General features: G+C 41.0%; 1 protein-coding gene across 3 annotated transcripts in view; it reads right to left on the bottom strand.

Moving 5' to 3' along the window:
* Positions 1-17,890, bottom strand: part of ZNF536 (zinc finger protein 536) — a 328,547-nt gene that overhangs the window by 235,369 nt on the left and 75,288 nt on the right. The gene's annotated exons all lie outside the window — the stretch shown is intronic.

A 17,890-nucleotide genomic window follows, 5' to 3' on the forward strand; every position in this document is an offset into this window, starting at 1 on the left:
ATTAGGGGACAGGGCGCTAAAACATATGAATGACAGTTACAGGAATTGGTTTGGTCTAATTTAATGAAAAGAAGGACTAGGGGAGACATGATAGCAGTCTTCCGATATCTGAGGGGCTGCCACAAAGAAGAGAGGGTCAACTTACTGTCCAAAGCACCTGGCAGCTTTGGACAAGAGGCAATGGATGGAAACTAATCAAGAAGAGAAGCAACCTAGAAATAAATGGAACTTTCCTGACAGTGAAAACAATTCATCGGTGGAATGGCTTGCCTTCAGAATTTGTGTGTGCTCCAACACTGGAGGTCTTTAAGAAGAGTTTGGCAAATTTGTCTGAAATATGAGGTTCCTATTTGAGCAGGGAGTTGAGCTAGAATACCTCCAAGGTCCCTTTCAACTCTGTTATTCTTACTAAAATAACATATTCGGAGTATTCGGAGATTTCAACTCGTCCAGAACGCAGCCGCGCGAGCGACTGTGGGTGCACCTCGGTACACCCATGTTACATCTATACTCCACAAGCTGCACTGGTTACCGATCAGTCTCAGGATACGCTTCAAGGTGCTAGTCGTAACTTATAAAGCCCTTCATGGTATTGGATCTGGGTACTTGAGAGACCGCCTGCTGCCAATTACCTCCCACAGACCCATTAGATCTCACAGGGTTGGCCTCCTCCGGGTGCCATCTACCAGCCAATGCCACCTGGCTATTACCCGGGGGAGGGCCTTCTCTGTGGCAGCTCCGGCCCTCTGGAATGAGCTCCCCGCAGGGATTCAGACCCTCATCTCTCTCCAGGCCTTCCGAAAAGCCATCAAAACCTGGCCTGGGGGTGATGAGTTCCCTCCCCTCTCAACATGTATGGCTGTGAGACTGTTGTCTACTTTTATTATTTGTATTTTGTCTTTTATGTTCCCCCTTGAATTGTTCGCCGCCCTGAGTCCTCCCGGAGAAGGGCGGCATACAAATAATAAAATACGATACGATATGATAGGATTCATTCACTCATTCTCTTTGCTTTGGTGCAGGCGCATAGATCCACTACCTCATGTCACTTCCAAAGGTACTATGACAGTTTGCAATGCTGACCAACCCATAGCAAATACATTTTGGGCCATATGGTATGAAAACCGAAATCCTTTCCTTTCCCCCTCCCTTCCCTTCTAAACAGCTGGGTGAGTAACTACAAGGAAAAGACAGTTAGCAGCTGCGTGCTGTTGTCATTACTTTGATGCTGCTTAAAGGAATCTAAACCTTCCACGCCTGAGATTAGAAGCAATGAATGTTCCTCTCCAAATATGAGAGAAAACAGCGATGGGAGCTATAATTATGTTTTACAGGTGTCATCAGAACAATGGCTCCAACTTTTATTCACAATAAACACATTCTTGTGCTATTTTGTGACCATTTTTTTTTCAAAGGCCTTCTGGGAAAAAGGTATTATTGTACAAAGGCAACGGCACTAAATAAGCATGAAAGGGACTCTTTAAGTAGAATCCCTTTCATATTCAGCTCACCTGGGTGTTTCTATGATTAACTAAGCTCTATGGAAGCATTCACTTAGAGTCAGGTAGAGTTAAATCCACCCACTTCTCCTTCTGAGACCAACCAACTTACTAGCATCTTGAATAGAAGTCGGCAAAACATTCAGCCCTAAGCGCTTATGGAGATCAATGAAAAAAAAAGGGGCTAAGGGTGAGATGATAGCAGTGTTCTAATAGATATTTTGGGCTGAAGAAGAGAGGGTCATCCTATTTTTCAAAGCACCAGAAGGCAAGACAAGAAGCAATGAATGGAAAATAATCAAAGAGAGAAGGAACCTAGAACTAAGGATACATTTCCTGAGAGTTATTAGTGGAACAACTTGCCTGCAAGAAGATGTGGGCGCTCCAACACTGGAGGTCTGAGAAGAGATCGGACAACCATTTGTCTGAAATAGTATAGTCCAACTTTCCTGCTTGAGCAGGGGTTGAACTAGAAGACCTCCAAGACCCCTTCCGACTCTATCTAACAGAATAACACCATTGGAAAGGATTTTGGAGGTCTTCTAGTCCAATGCCTTGCTTAAGCAGGGAGACCTTAGCATTTCAGACAAACGGTTGTCCAATCTCTTCTTTAAAACCTCCAGTGTTGGAGCACCACAACTTCTGAAGGCAAGTTGTTCCACTCATTAATTGTTCTAACTGTCAGGAAATTTCTCCTTAGTTCTAGGTTTGTTCTCTCCCTGATTAGTTTACCTGCTATCATGTCACCCCTAGTCTTTCTTCTGTTGTTCTGTTATTGGACCACTGGAAACCCAAGCTTAACACCAAGTTCACTGAGTGGCAAAGGAGACATTAGCCTCAAGAATAAATACCTTTACCTTGGCGCAGTGGTTAAAAGCAGCACTGCAGGCTACTGCTAGATCAGCAGGTCAGCGGTTCAAATCTCACCGGCTCAGGGTTGACTCAGCCTTCCATCCTTCTGAGGTGGGTAAAATGAGGACCCAGATTGTTGGGGGCAATATGCTGACTCTCTGTAAACCGCTTAGAGAGGCCTGAAAGGCCTATGAAGCGGTATATAAGTCTACTGCTATTGCTATTGCTGCTATATTCTTTTGCTTTCCCTCTACTGCGTTACCACTATTTGAAATTTCCCAAGCATAGCAGTAGTAGAAAGACTCCCATATGGGTAATGCTTCCTGGAGAAACTCTGCTAACAGCAATTAACAAGACAACATAAAATCACAGACCTTTGTTGGAATTCAGTCATAAAACAGTCAACAAATGCATCCATCAGAGGTGGGTTCCTACCAGTTCGCACCTATTCGATAGAACCGGTTCGTCAAATCTACCGAACCAGTTAGAAGAGGTTCCACCAGTGGACCCGGAAAGCAGGCCACACCTACAGAAGAGGTTCCAAACTTTTTTGAAACCCACCACTGGTCCTTGGATATGATTATTCTACACTATCATGTTCGTATTTATAAAACTCAGTGCCTCTGTGAAAGGTAAGGATGACTACTGCGTTGGTGGTGCAATCAGAACATTGCGTGTGTTGAAGTTGTTTTAACGCAAACCAAAGATGCTTTTTAAAAAACAAGTTTACATCATATTCTTATGCATGCCAGTGCTGGGTGTGAGGTAATTTAAGGTGATTCTGACAAGAGTCGTCAGCATCTTCATATTCGGTCACATGGGTGGCAAGCCACTCCCATCCGGTCACATGGGTGGCAAGCCACTCCCACAAAGGAGGCCACACCCACATAGTAGGTTCGAACAATTTTTGAAACCTACCACTGGCACCCATTATAAATGAATATAATTGTCTTGAATTTCCTATAATAGTGCTTCCTAGTTGAAGAAATCAAATATTATAAATTGAGGTTTATTTTTATTTGATTCTTTTATTTGATTTTATAAAATTTTTATACATATAAATAATTACAGCACATTTCTAAATTTATCCCCACTATATTAATCACCATTTTCCTGTTTGGATTCTCTCCTACCTGGTCCTTTCACAAAACAGTATTAACAATAATGAACATACAATGTTTTTAAACCTTTACCGAATGCCAAAAAAATCCTACAATTTAAGTAAGCCTCTTTGCTATTTTGTTGCTTTGTTTTTATTTATTTATTTGGCCAAAAATCTTTTCAAATACTTACATGAGCTGTGGCAACCCAGCTGATGAACAATGATTATGGGAGGGGTTTTTTTGTGTGTGTGTGTATTTTTAAACTTGCAATATTTGCCAGATTCCGTAGCCTTGACCAGCTTAATTTCTACCAATCCTTTTTAGAAAAGTTTAAGATAAAAGAGGAGGAGGAAAATATGGCTACAATAACGCATTAAGGTTGCAAAACACAGTGGGGGAAAAAAGCCTTAATAAGTTGGAACAACTCCAATAAAACTGTAGGTAGCTAATACCAGTCATCATTTGAACAAGTGATGGGCCATGTCAAGGATATAAATTATGTGGAAACACAATAAAACATCATCAATAGAAGTGGACCTGCTCACCCACCCTTTAATTGTATAGTGTAAGTATACAACTTGTTTGGCCACTCAATACAGCTGGCAGAGATGTGCAAATGATGCCCTCCTTTAAATGTGAGTAATTACACACTGTGGTACTCATTTCTGCTCTTTGTCTGGTCCATCATGGCTTCTTTACCAACATATACTTAACCAAGAGAAACAGACACACACCAATGTGGAATTATCCAACCAAGTTGGGTAAAACATGGGCCAAAGCCAGAACACTAGAACAGTAGCTTGCAAAAACAGAAATGTGTCTGTGTGTTACTTTTATACCTGTCCACATAAAGATAGATCCATTACGTGGATAACAATGGGGCAAACAGGTACTTTACAAAACATTGGTTTGTAGTAGGAGTTGAATGGGTGGGGGAAAAAACAGTCTTCATTATGTTTAGTTATGGGAAATGGAAATCTCTGTCACCTGACCATTATACTCTGAGTGTCTATAACATATCTACTGGTGCATATCTGTGACATAAAACTTTCTTTGCACACATGGGCAGCACCCATTGTCTATCTTACTACTTTCCAAAAGAGTTGGATACTTCACTACATGGCTAAAGACACCGGAATGTAGAAACTGCCTAATCTAGCAATTTCTCTCTTGGAATGCATAGTAGAACTCCATCAAATGTATTGGAGTTGTGAAGTGGAGTGGAGTGGGGGTGGGGTGGGGTGGGGTGGGGTGGGGTAGAATAGAATAGAATAGAACAGAACAGAACAGACTAGATTAGACTAGTCTAGACTAGACCCACACCCAGAATAGAATAGAATAGAATAGAATAGAATAGAATAGAATAGAATAGAATAGAATAGAATAGAATAGAATAGAATAGAATAGAATAGGTTTATTGGCCAAGTGTGATTAGATGCACAAGGGATTTGTTTCTGGTGCAGAAGCTCTCACTATACATGCAAAGCAGCAGAGTAATAATAATGATAATATGATACCAATAAGAGGTAGTAGTAAAAAGATGAAAGATTAATAATAACCCTACTATAGCCCTACTACATGGGTAAATATCTTTAGGCATAAGACAGTGCTGTGGGAATTAGGTGTTTAGCAGAGTGATGGCACAAGGGAAAAAAAACTGTCTCTGTGTCTAATTGTTTTGGCATGCAGTGCCCTATAGTGGCATCCTGAGGGGAGTCTGAAGGAAATAGGAATTCATAAGTAGAATATGATGATTGTTATATGCCATCAAATCCGGGTTAACTCTTAACAAGCATATAGGCAGACTTTCTCCAGAATGGCCCAAATGCAATGTGGTCTTTTAAGATCCTCCAACACTGCCAATATAATCGAGTCTATCCACCTGCTGTTGTCCTCTCTTCTTCCCTTCCACTTTTCCCATGGCTATAGAAGTTTCAAGGGAGTTTCTAATAACATATTCAAAATATGATAATTTGAGCCTGATCATTTTTTCCACGAGGGAAAACAAAAAAGAATAGTGGTTTCTGAAAGGAGGGGCAGAGACCATCCCTGCACTTATATATTTACAGGTATCATCCCAACAATCCTTTGCTACGCTGCTACCACAGTAATGTAATCCTTATCCTTTGAGCTGGTTTGCTGTTCTGAATGGGGGGAAAAAACTATCCCACAAGATGAAACAGCAACTGTGTTTCCCTTGAGCCACTTGTTTGCTACGCCTCCTTGTTTTCATTATAAAAAGTTGGTCGAAGCGGGGCACTCCCCTTGGGATACCAACCCAATCGTTTGTTAAGAAAAACACAAAATGCTAAACATTAGTATTCTCCGGGTTCCAAAAATGAGGGATCTAATTCTAGAGCCTTGTGCATCAAGAGCTGAATCCCTAGAGATTCTAGGTAGGTCCAAAGCAGCCCAAAACTAGCTAAATGACCACTTATACTCTGACCACATCATATGGCTACTCTGGGCTTTCATCAATTGTAATTCAAGCATTTCTTTGTTTGAATGAATTCTTGGACTTTGAGGTATATGTAATCAACAACTTCCAGATGTTGCTCCTTCCGCAGACTTATTATACATTCAATTAATGTTGTAATAAATCAGCATCTCCAATATAGAAGAAGCACAGTGTAAGTGAAATACAGTTAATGATAAAATGAAAAGTAGCTTGGAAAAGCTATTTCTAAATTGATGTTCCAGATGAGTTTAAGTTTTTGTGGTTAGAGCTGTGGGCTAAGAAATCTCTGATTCAAAGCTGCTTTAATCTCAAGATTATTAATGATCACGAGGTCCAGGTTTCTTTCCACACTTCTATACGTTATGCAAATGCAAAGCATTTGCTTATAATTGCACTGTGTATATTTGAGGAAGAAGTTCCAATGTAAATACTTCTAGGGTCAATTTTGATATCAACAAAAGAAGCTATCCTTTAAATACGGATAGACAACTATACATAATTTTCCCAGTTGGAATATATGGCTGTGAAAGTTGGACCATAAGAAAGGCTGAGCGCCAAAGAATGGAGGCCTTTGAACTCTGGTGCTGGAGAAGACTCCTGTGAGTCCCTTGGACTGCAAGGCGATCAAATTGGTCAGTCTTAGAGGAGATCAACCCTGACTGCTCTTTAGAAGGCCAGATCCTGAAGAGGAAACTCAAATACTTTGGCCACCTAATGAGGAAGGAAGGACTCACTGGAGAAGAGCCTGATGCTGGGAAAGATTGAGGGCAAAACAAGAAGGGGATGACAGAGAATGAGGTGGCTGGATGGAGCCACCGAAGCAGTAGGTGTGAGCTTAAATGAACTTCAGAGGATGGTAGAGGACAGGAAGGGCTGGAGGCACGCCATCCATGGGGTCGCGATGGGTCGGACACAACTTCACAACTAACAACAACAAAAAGAAGAAAACTAGACATCTGATTTATGGGACACTAATCCTAAAATATCAGCTTTATAAATTGGGAGTCATTGTTTGATCTCACAATTCTTCTAGATGCAGCAAGAGTATCAGCAGTATGACATCTTTTTGCCATCCTTGGCTGGTAGCTAAGCTTTGATCATCAAGTCATTAGAGAACAAGTCACCTCAGGTTTCTCCATGCTCTGAAGCTTCTCTGAAAATGCTGAAGGAAAATTCTACACTCTGCAAGATCAGCTTGCTGTGACTATGCATTCAGAACGTATTACCTCAATTTTCTTCTCCACTTGTTTCCAATTTATGTACCGATTCCAATCAGAATGGCAATGTTCGGTTTTTCAAAGCTCTCAATGATGGAAATCTCTCAAAAAGTGCCTTCGGCCACATTGTTATGACCCACCAGCAGCCAGCACAGTTGGCCACAGATTTGGATAGTGAGGAGGTTGGGGAGAAACATGGGCCACTCCTGGAGTCTGGGGAAGGCTCTGATGAGGGCTCTGTGTTGGAGGCAGAGAGGGGGCCAGAGCCATCTGACAGTTATCAGCTGCCTTCAGATACCAGTGAGACAAACAAATAGCTGGATCCTGTTCCCAGTGTGCGCATGTGCAGAGTTGCCAGATGAAAGGAACAGCTAAAGAACAGGGGTCGACTTGGGAGTAAGGCCACAGGTGGACAATGAATGGCCCCTCCCAGAGGAATAAAAGAGGAGCAAAAGGGGAGGAGAGTTTGCAGGAGACAATTAATTTGCTTAATTGGTTCGTGACTCTCCAAGGCTCCTTGCCAAGTTTTGCAGATATCAGCCTGGCAGCTCTCCCAAGCCAGATAAGGTCTGTGACTGTAAACTCTCCCTCGAAAGACTTTGCTGGATGTGAATGAGCAGAATTCACAGTCGATTAATAAAAGTGGTTTTTGTCAGGACAAACAGTTTGCTTCATGCTCTTGGGAAGCCTAGTTCAGAACACATATATTCCATTCCGAGTGCTTCCTCCAATATCTGAAGACTGTCTCCAGATTCAGTAAGTTGCATGACTAAATAAGACCAGGCAAGGCAATGACTAAGACTAAGGGTCTTTTTTAGAACAGGCTATTATTTAGTGGACATTCACCAAAATCTCCTTCTCAAAGGCATTTTACTCAAATGTGGGCGCTCCAGAAACATTTTTCCTTATTGTCCTGTTTTCTTGGTTATTTCAGTGCTGTTCCTCCACCACTAATATTTGATTGATTTCCTTTCCTTTCCTTTTTTATAAAAAGCAGAGCCATTTTAATGTATGCTTGTATGTTTAAGGCATTTGAATTCATCTCCAAAATGGACCTATCTGTGTTTTTAAATAAATAACAATAAAATACTTCAGGCTTCTTTCAATCAGACCCCACTGTGATGCTGAGGAAAAACAGATTGTATCTTGGTGGTTTTTAAAAACTCTAAATACAGATCTAAGCACGAACATATTATAGTGTTATTTTTATAATGCATTCTACAGTAGGTATCTGATTCATAGTTGCTATATTTAGAAACATCATATGGTGACAGTGAAATATTTTTGGTACTATCCTTAAATAACTAGTAATGAAAATTTAAACAGGAATCTTCTTGTACTTCCTGCCTATTAGTAGCACCATTGTGCTGTCTTTCAGCAACTATACTAGTCTTCCCAAAGTTACTCTCAATCTAACCCAGCCAGGAGTGATATTTGGAGGTTCTCCGAATTGGCCATAATATTTGTTGCTGGTTCTCCCAAACCTAGGCGAACCAATAGCAGCCCAGCAGCCCTGGGATTCCCTGTATTCATATCTGGATTGAAATAGAAGTGAAAATGATCAGAGATGGAACCAAGAGATATAATAGATACAACTTCCTCAGCAATGCAAACACATTGCAGGAAATAGCCTGATGCCACAATTGGATGAATGGCTTCATTGGATGATGCCCTATTGATAAATCCAATAAGTAGCTTGATCGTTGTCCTTGCCTCTCGTACCTTGAGAAAGAGGGATTTCCAAAGATTCTCACTGCAGTCTCATCTATCCGCTCGGAAGCAACCTACACAACAACTTCCACAATCTGTCGAATGATTGGGTTTTGGAAACTAATGAGAGGGGTTTGGCATCTGACATGACATCCTGCTTGTGACCTTCCCAGCAACATCTGGTTGGTCACCCTTGGAAACAGAGCACTAGGCTAAACAGACCCTTTGCCTTCCCCCGGTTAAGCCATTTCTCCTCGGCTTCTGCCATCGATGGACGTTATGTAAGAAACAAAAAGCTGAACCTGAGCCAAGGAAGTGCTTTCCCCAATGCCTTAGATGCACACAGCTTTCATACCCAGCGTTCAAGCTTCTCTAAATCTCTTGCAAACATGGAGCAGCATGTACGGCGTTCCATATCGGGCACCAGAAAGCTACATATGGCGTTCAGTTATAACAGCTGAGCTTTAAAAGAAGTGCAGCTTTGCATCCCAGTCAACCTGACACCAAAGGAGACAAACAAATAATCAGCAACCGTGGTCCCCAAAACAGCCACAACTCAAATAATCGGAAGGACCATTGTACAGCGAGTGAATCTTTTTAATTTCCCCCAAATTGTTTGTCACCTCTTCCTAAGAATATTTTGCCAATCAAAGCAACCTAGGGTTCACTGCATGCTGCTTTTAAATTTTAACACTCTTAATTATTTCCTGGCATAAATTCGTTCTCTTTTTTTCCTCTCTTTCTCTCTCCCTGGGGGGAAAGGAGGGGAAGGGAAGGGAAGATAGGGAAAGAAAGGAAAGGAACAGAAAAGAAAAGGAAGGAAGGGACAATAGGGAAAAGAAAGGAAAGGAGGAAAAGGGAAGGGAGGGGAAAGGAAAGGAAGAAGGAAGAGAAGGGAAGGGAAAGGAAAAAAAGGAAAGGAATATTGTTTTGAAGGCACACAAACAAACACATTGTTGCATAATATTGCGACTATTTTATATTCATAGTAAACACTTTGGAGAGGTTCTTGAGGTAGTTTAGAAGTCTAAGAAATGAATAAGAATACGTTCTTGCTATGTTCTGTGTTTTTGATGAACTTCAAAAGGTCATACTCACCAACAAACCTTGCTTGCAATTTTAGCTTCCTGGTTGTAGCCCTAGAAAAATTCTTCCTTCTGCTGGTTAATCTATTGTCTTGCATAGAAATCATGGGAAGTCATCTGAGAACAATTCTAGTTCTTATATCAAGGAATCAGATAAAATGGCAAATAACTAGAATTGTTCTTATAGCAGTTAGACTTATATACAGCTTCAAAGGGCCCTCTCTAAGTGGTTTTACAGAGTCAGCATATTGCCTCCAACAGTCTGGGTGCTCATTTTACCCACCTTGGAAGGATGGAAGGTTCAGTCAACCTTGAGCCGGTGAGATTTGAACCGCCGAACTGCATATAACAGTCAGCTGAAGTAGCCTGCAGTACTGCACTCTACCCACTGCGCCACCTCGGCTCTTATATGACCTCCCAGGAAGTATATATAGTAAATACAGTTAGCTGTATCCACAAAACCATCTATCATCTGCCTCTCTGGATGGCTCTATGGGTCTGCTTTTCTGTAAAGCAGTATTTGTCAACCTCATCAATTTTAAGATGTCTGTGGAATCCCAGAATCTTGGCTGCAAAATTCTGAGAGTTGAACTCTTATTGTACAATGTGGTTGAGAAGCACTGCAACAGAAGCCAACACACACGCGTTATTAATGTAGATGCCCAACCGTCATTGAAGACGATGAAGATGTTCAGATGAAGGTGGGTTGTTTCAGGTGGGATAGTTCTCCTTTTGCCATAATCTAAAGATGATGAACTTGGAAAGCTGGCAGCCCAGGTTTGAGACCCGAGAGCCGTACGATGGGATGAGCTCCTGTTTTCTTACCTCAGCTCCTGCTAATCTAGCAGTTCCAAAGCATGCAAGTGCAAGTAGATAAATAGGTACCACTTTGGTGGGAAGGTAATGGCTTTCTGTGTGCCTCAACAAATAATCACACAGGCCACATGACCACACAAATGTTTTCAGACACTTGCTCCCTCAACTAAGAAACAGAGATGCCCCTTAGATTCAAACACAACCAGGCAGAGGAAACCTTTACCTGTATCCATCCAGGTTCACAAAGCAACCAAAAAATGCAATGTAGCTTCAACTTGTCCAAGATCAAACAAGATTCACTGAAAGGGAAAAGCATCAGCTGAGAGAGAATCTGAGCTCAGAAACAAGACTTCCTCAAAAATACCTAGAAACACTGACATTCTCTTTCCTCCAAGTGTATTTTATTTTTATTTGTGTGTGTGCTTTTTAAGCTTCTTTGCCAACTTCCCACTCCTCCTTTTTCCAGCCCCCTGTTGCTGCGTGCCATCCCAAAGCTCCAGTATAAAGTTTGGCTTTTGCTGCATGAAGCAGCTGGGCAAAACTAGCCGAGAATGATAATGACCTCAGAAAGCTGCTGTTAGCTCGACTACAATAGGGTGCTCAGTCTTGTGGAAAATTGTGTTCATCAGCTAACTCTGCTCAGTTACTAATTGACATTGCCAAATATTTTAAGAACAATTGGAATGCACAAGCAAAAAAAGAAAAAGAAAGGAGAGAAAAAATGAAGATCTTAATCCTCAGCTTTAAATTTTCTGCCTGTTTTTTTTGTCCACGTAGAACTTTTGATGAAGAAAGAAAGAAAGAAAGAAAGAAAGAGAAAAAAGACAGAAAGAAAGACAGAAAGAAAGAAAAAGAAAGAAAGACAGAAAGTAAGAAAGAAAGACGAAAAGAAAGAAAGAAAGAAAGAAAGAAAGAAAGAAAGAAAGAAAAGGATAGAAGGAAGGAAGGAGAGAGGGAAGAGGGAGGGAAGAAAGGAAGGAAAGAAAGATAGACAGAAAGCCATCCAGACAGAAAGATAGAAAGAAAGACAGAAAGAAAGACAGAAAGGACAGAAAGAAAGAAAGACAGAAAGACATAAAGAAGGAAAAGGATAGAAGGAAGGAAGGAAGGAAGGAAGATAGATAGAGAAACGGAAAGAAATTGGCAACATAACATTTTCTGTCCAGCATCTTTGCAACACTGTCCAATACAAAAGCTTTTTTTTTATATCCTCTGTCAATGGCATAAATATAGGCTGAATCGCATTGTTGGAGGAAGAGTTCGCTGCCATAGGAAAGAATTGGGCGGAGGGAGAAAAACACTTGAAAGGATCCAAACCAGCTGATCAAACATTTTGTGCCAAAGTCAACACAAAGTACTATGGGCAAGAATAAATTATTATAGATCATGTTATTTTACTTTCCTTCTCTCCCCCCCCCCCTTTCTTTTTATTCTCTCTTTTTTTTAAAAAAAAAATCACCATCTTTGTACTTTCCATTGATCATGCAACTTAGCCTACTTTATTTAATGAACTGGAGGGTCAGTGCATTCAATTACCCCTTTCATACTATCAAGACTTCAATTATCTCCACACCAAAATTATAGGCAAATGCGGAAGGTATAGCGACTCGACTAGTTAACAACGAACAGTATCATTTCTTACAACATTAAGTTTTAATTATTCTGTTTGCCAATTCCTGAGCAAAAAAATAGCCTTCGCAAAGAATCCCAGAGAAACAGCCCTCTATTTGGGGTATGTGGTTCTCGGTCTGCTGAGAGTTTCTGGCACAGATTTCAGAAACTAACACAACACAGTAGCTGCCCTTTCCTGCACATGAGCGCAAAGGCAGGCCCCATTTCTCCCCCTTTGCCCCAAGCATCCAGTATGCATGGCTTTCAAAGTTCATAAAACTAACTTGTTCTGATTGAGAAACGGACGGTGCAAATAATCAAGAGATTATCTCTTTAAGACTGATCTGGAAAGAGCGTTGTGTTAAGCTAAGGCGTTCCCAGTTCATGTCCTGGAAACCTGGATAATCTGGAGAAATTGGACATAAATTGTTTCAACTCCTACCCTCAAAATGACACTATAGAGCACTGCACACCAAGACAACTAGACACAACAGTTTCCCCTCAAACGCCATCACTCTGCTAAACAAATAATTCCCTCACCACTGTCAAACCATTCACTAAGTCTGCATTACTATTACTATTAATCTTCTCATCGTTCCTATCACCCATCTCCTCCCACTTATGACTGCAGGACTGTAACTTTGTTGCTTGTATCCTTACGATTTATATTGATATTGATTGTTTCCTGATTGCTTATTTGTACCCGATGACTATCATTAAGTGCTATGATTCTTGACAAATGTATCTTGTCTTTTTATGTACACTGAGAGCTTAAGCACCAAAGACAAATTCTCTTGTGTGTCCAATCACAGTTGGCCAATAAAGAATTCTAAATTTACCTCAAGTAGCCCCTTTCAAAACTTGTCTAGCTTCAACAGGCAACGAGTCCAACGCCGATTTGTTGAAATCAATAGGATTTACTCCTCAGTAATGAGGTTACAGTGAGGTGCCATCAACAAGTGGCTCATATTTTGTGTGCGCTTCCCTCTGCCTCGTGAGCAAAGAGCAACAGCTAGTGCCAATTTTTTTTACAAGCCACAACAACAACAAGCAAAGGCTGCAAGAGAAGGAAATGATATCTGACCAATTTCGTCCATTTTTCCTCCGAGAAAATATGACCTCTTTATTTGTTGAAAGGTCCGGGTTTTAGCAGTGGCTCTTCAGCTTAGTTCGTGGCAATTTAGAGAGTCAAAGAACAAACACATTTTCTGGTCCACTGGAGCCGTTTTCACATGTTCACTGATTCAAACATTCTTTTACTCACATAACAAACAGCTGCATACCACATTAGCGCAGCCAGTGACAGTCACACATCTCTGCAATAACTGTTTGATTGCAAACTTGACCCTTTCTTCTTCTCAGCCTGAACTAGCCTTTTTTTTTCAAAAATAAAAAAATAAAAAAGCCAGCCACTCTGCTTCCCAATCCTGCCTTGTGAAGAATTACATCAGATAACAAAGCCTTTTCTGCCACTCATTGTAAGCTTTCTTCTAGAGACCTGTTCTAAGAGGCACCGTGTATAAAAAGGTTTTATTTTTAATATGATGAATTCAGAAACCGCTGTCATGTTAAGAGCACCGATTTACAAAAAAAAAAAAAAAAAAAGAATCCCTCAGTTAAGGGATCTGAAAAAAGAATAGTTTCTCAGGCCCTCTGATCCGTTTTGCAACAACAACCCTACCCCAAAATAAAAAGGAATCAAATGATGCAAATTAAGTTCTGAAACCTGTTGTGGGCTTAAACATTGGTTAAGCAGTATTTTTGTAGTAACGTTTGAATGTGTGTCTCAATGGTTATTTCTCTTTAACGGTGAGAATAAAAGGATCTTTTGTATTTCTGCTGATTTATCTTCCACAGGTAGCAATTGTTGTGCAACAATTTAAAACTGTTTCTTGAGAATTTTGTAGCAAAACAGGAAATATTAGGCAAGACAGTCAGGTTAAATTTAAAAGCAAGCCATTGAGTGCAGGAAAAAAATGTTGAAACTTTGGTATTCTCTCCATCTATGACATGGCTTGCCGTACAGATGCTACATTTCTATTCGGCGGCTACAAGGAAAACAATTAGAAATTATTCCTCCAATTGACACAAGTGGAAACTAAATTTAGTACGTAAGTTTGCAAATATGGGATAAATGTTGCTAAACTTTCTGGTTTAACTGTTTAACTGTTTATTTCATTTGTATGCCGCCCTTTTCCCCCGAGGGGGACTCAGGGCGGCTCACAACTCAAAACAAGGGAAGGGGGGATACAAACAATTTGACAACAACACAATACATAATTTAAAAGCACAACAATCATACCATTCGAGATAGGGGCACGGTTCTTTAGCCCCAGGCCTGTCGGAACAGCCAGGTTTTAAGGGCTTTGCGGAAGGCCTGGAGGGTGGTGAGGGTGCGAATCTCCACGGGGAGCTCGTTCCAGAGGGTCAGAGCAGCCACAGAGAAGGCTCTCCTCCGGGTAGTCGCCAGTCGACACTGGCCAGCGGATGGAATTCGGAGGAGGCCTAGTCTGTGGGATCTAATCGGTCTGGTGGAGGTAATTGGCAGATGGTCTTCCATCTTTATAAATGGCAAATCTGATAAATTGACTAAGGTCCAAAAATGCAGGGTTTTTTTTTAAAAAAAGAGAGGGAACTTAAAAGGCAAAATATTCTCTAAATTCCGCATGGTAAAAGAAGATTAAAGGTGCATGAATTGTTTTCATGTATAGTCAGGAACTTTGCACCATAGAATTCCTAATCATTGGAATGGACCACAGGCTCAGAAAGCTGTGGACTTGGCCAGTTTTGAAAAAGGCAAAACCAGTTCAGAGATGAGAGGTTCAGTCAGGAAAATTCCTACCCTTCTCTCTGCATCTAGAGACGGTGTTTGGCATGTGTAGCAAGCAATTTCATAGATGGACAGACCATTAATTTGGCCTGGAGACTGCTGTGGTGCAGGTATCTATGGTTTTACCCAGCGGTGGACAACATCTAAAGGCAGCTGCTGTAGCACCTCTCACCACTGGCAAAGAATGATGGAAATTGGAGATTGGAAACATCTGTCAAGCACAGCTGCCCATCCCTGAGCTGTTGTAGTGGCATGAGGGAATGACCTTGGGAGGCAGGAGAAAGAACCCAACGTAGACACCGCTCTGATAAATTACATTGGAGTCCAAAGGAGGGAAGGTTGGAGAAACCTTACAATGGAGGCAGTGTTAGTAGTCTTAGTTGGTGCTTCTTATCTGGACTATCTCAAAGACCTGATAGTTACGGGATGGGGGGAGGGGGAGAGCAATGTGTTTGATTGATGCTCAAAACCCGATATTGTTCTGGCCCAGATTAAACCAGAAAGGAACAGAAGAAGCCAAACGAGATTGGATGACAATTTGTCTGGAACTGTATGGGGTCTCCTGCCTGAGCAGGGGTTTGGACTAGAATACCTCTAAGGCCTCTTCCAACTTTGTAATTCTGTTAAACCCTGCGAACTGCAACTCCCACAGTTCCCCATTCAGAATGGGAGTTGCAGTTCGCACATCTTAAAGTTGCTCAGGTGGAGAAACACTGTGCTAACAAGTATCTTGATCAAAAGTGCAAAGAAGAGCAACTGAGATGATTAAAGGCCTGGAGACTAAAACAGACGAAGAACGGTTTCGGGATTTGGGTTTGGCTAGTCTAGAGAAAAGAAGGACTAGGGGGGACAGGATAGCAGTATCCCAGTATTTGAGAAGCTGCCACAAAGAAGAGGGAGCCAACTTATTTTCCAAAGTTTTGGTCACCACAGTACAAAAAAGATGTCGAGACTTTGGAAAAAGTGCAAAAGAAGAGCAACTAAGATGATTACAGGCCTGGAGATTAAAATGTATGAAGAACGGTGCAGAATTTAGGTTTGTCTAGTCTAGAAAAAAGAAGGACTACAGTGGGACATGATAGCAGTATTCCAGTATCTGAGAGGCTGCCACAAAGAAGAGCGGGTCAATTTCCAAAGCACCAAAAGGCAAGACAAGAAACAATGGATGGAAATTAATCAAGGAAGGAAGCAACCTGGAATTAAGGAGAAACTCCCTAACAGTGAGGACAATTAACCAGTGGAACAGCTTGGCTTCAGAAGTTGTGGGTGCTTCATTACTGGAGGTTTTTTAAGAGGAGACTGTACAGTTGCTTGTCTGAAATGGTATAGGATCTCCTGCTTGAGCAGGGGGCTGGACTGGAAGACCTCCAAGGTCCCTTCCAATTCAATTCTGATGATTGATTGATTGATATGAGCCTCGGTGGCGCAGTGGTTAGAGTGCAGTACTGCAGACTGTTTCTGGTGACTGCTGACTACCTAAAATTTGGCAGTTCGAATCTCACCAGGCTCAAAGTTGACTCAGCCTTCCATCCTTCCGAGGTCGATAAAATGAGGACCCAGATTGTTGGGGGTAAGATGCTGACTCTGTAAACCACTTAGACAGGGCTGTAAATCACTGTATTTGCACTGTAAATCATGGTAAAGCTGTATATAAGTCTAAGTGCTATTGCTATTGTTTGATTGAATCTCTATTCTGATATTGAATATTCTGATTCTAATTCTTTGGGCAACTTCTGGGACACCAATGCTCCAGAAGAGACAGCAAGATCATGCTTCTGCACCCACTCGACTCATATGTTCAAAACATTGGCAAACACTCCTTGGATGGCACAGCAATCTTTTCCTACTGGAATTTGAATCCCCTTAAAGCAATCCAAGCTACTAGATGGTATAAAAACCAGTCCTCTCCTTCCTGCATAGGATTTCTGCATGTCTTTGATGACAAATATATTGTACAGGAGGTCAGAATTCTAAGAGGTGTTGGAGGGTTTCCTGGGTATTTAAACAACAGTGTTAATCACTATAGGAATTTGTGGAATGCAGAAGACAGATTTATAGGTCTTAAGAAGTGTGTATGGGGAGGGGGGGGTTGGCTTACAAATTTATTATAAGCCACCTCCCCAAACTAACTCTTTTATATAAATCTGGTCTCAGAAATGGAGGATACTGGAGCATGACAAGAGCGGCAAAAATAAACTGGCACCTACTTAATAACTGTAACAGTGGATTGCCTTCAATGCTAAAATATTTATTGAAAGCCAGGGAGGGGGTTGAGCACCAAAAAAAGAACAGCCTGCTATCAGATCTTTAACAGTGGGCAATGTAATGCCTAAAGGCCTCTCGAACTGTCTTTCATTTTCTAGACTTAATGGCTGATTGCAGAAATCAATGTTGCCATTAGTAACAGAGTATTTGTTATGGCATGATTTCCTCCGTTGTTAGGTCTGCAGAATGATTACAATATTAGTGAGGTGCTTTTGTTATAAAAAGGGCTGGAGATATAACTTTCAATTTACTATCCATTAGTTCAAGAGTCTAGAAATGAGAGATGAGGCCAGAAATCTTACCTTTCTTTTTTAAAAAAAAAAATATATTTGCCAATAAGGCTCAATGTTGTTGAAGGCTTAAATGAAATATTACTTTGCTTTGCTCTTTTGTGCACAGCAGGTTCAATGGGATATTTTTAAAACATGATTTTATAAGGTTTAA

This window comes from Thamnophis sirtalis, unplaced genomic scaffold (genome assembly GCF_051295495.1).
Source record: "Thamnophis sirtalis isolate CommonGarterSnake01/CBP01778 unplaced genomic scaffold, rThaSir2_p1.2 scaffold_14, whole genome shotgun sequence".
Lineage (NCBI taxonomy): Eukaryota > Metazoa > Chordata > Lepidosauria > Squamata > Natricidae > Thamnophis > Thamnophis sirtalis.